Below are 1,690 nucleotides of genomic sequence, written 5' to 3'. Positions count from 1 at the left end.
AAAAAAAACCTGAATGGCCCTGACTTCAAGGAACACAACAGTCCGCACAGAATTGACTTAAGTGGCCAGAGAGTTAGTACAGCAAGTAAGGTGCTTGCTTTGCACACAGCCAACCCGGATTCGATCCCCATGGTCCCCTGAGCACCACCAGGAATGATTCCTGCATGCAGTCACAAGTAATCCCTGAGCACCACCAAAAAAAATGGAATAATTGACTTACTAATCCTTGTGGGTTTTGTTTGTTTTATTTTGGGGCCACACTGGCAGTGCTCAGGGGTCATTCTCAGTGGTTCTCCAGGGGGAAACATGCATGCAGTGCCAGGGGGTGAAAAAAACAGAGGGCCTCCTACATGCAAAGCATGCTCTTAGCCCAGTGTGCTCTCTCCAGCCCTAAACATTTATTTATCTCCCATAAAAAGAACTCAAAAGGCAGGGCAAATTCAAGATAGGTTTTGCCAGAGCATTGAAGAGCCAAATTCTGACCGTATTCGACTCTGTCAGCCTCAGGACATTGGCTTCGACCTTAGACAATCCTACCCGAGATGATAATAGTTTCGTATGTCATATGAAGACACAACAGTTCTAGTCAAAAAAAAAAAAAGAAAGAAGAAGGCGCCATCCTAAATACAGTTTCCATCATTAAGGAGAAAGCCCATCCTCCAGGGCGATTGGCCAGACCTGGCTCACATGTCCACAAGGAAGGCTGGGAAATTGCCAACTCTGGGGCCTACTTTAACGGAAGGTAGGTGCCGACACAGACGCAGCTGCTGCGAGAGGGCTTCCAGCCCCGATTGTGTCTAAGCATGCATGGATGGAGGCTGCCCCACACCAACAAGTGACTCTCAGTCCCCAGCAGATGTCCAATAATTGCACTCGGGGCTGGAGCGATAGTACAGCGGGTAGGGCGTTTGCCTTGCACACGGCCGTCCCAGGTTCGATTCCCAGCATCCCATATGGTCCCCCGACCATGGCCAGGAGTAATTCCTGAGTGCAGAGCCAGGAGTAACCCCTGTGCATAGGCAGGTGTGACCCCCCCCAAAAAAGAAAAAAAATTGCACTGGTGTCCCCCTCTCTCACCAGGGACAGCGTCACCTTCTGCTGGAGAAGGCTGCAATCCAAGGCCACCATTCATTTCCTCGGCCAGTTGCAAGCCAAGAAGCCTACGTGTGCTTCTGACCAACAGGCTAGAAATCAGAGTCACAGAGAAATCCCTGCAGAGTGACCTTATTCCCAGAACAAAAGCCACCTTTGTCATGCTCAACATTGAAAAAAAGAAAAAAAGGGAAAAATCTCCAAGGTCTTGGGGAACTGTGAATGATCAGGAGTCTGAAGAAAGACCGAATATATAGCCAGAGAGTCAGTCCCCGGGGTAAGAGCTGGCCTTGAGTATGGCTGCACGTGTACAAACCCTGTGAGCGCCACCAGTGACACTTCTGAGCACAGAGCCCAGTATGGCCCAGAAAATTGAAAATTTCAGGAATTTTCCAGTTACTCTGAATTTCAAGAGCCCCGGAGCCCCGAAGCTGTGACCTGGTCTCCCACCGCCCCCAAATGTCCAGTGGAAGAAGGCCTTTCGCATTCCGAGAATTTCTGGTGTCATCGAACTCCTTTTCTGTCTTTGTTTTTTTTTTTTTTTTGCTTTTTGGGTCACACCTGGTGATGCGCAGGGGTTACTCCTGGCTCTGCACTC

Source organism: Sorex araneus, chromosome X, assembly GCF_027595985.1.
Source record: "Sorex araneus isolate mSorAra2 chromosome X, mSorAra2.pri, whole genome shotgun sequence".
Classification (NCBI taxonomy): Eukaryota; Metazoa; Chordata; class Mammalia; order Eulipotyphla; family Soricidae; genus Sorex; species Sorex araneus.
Note: the sequence above shows the minus strand (reverse complement) of the source record.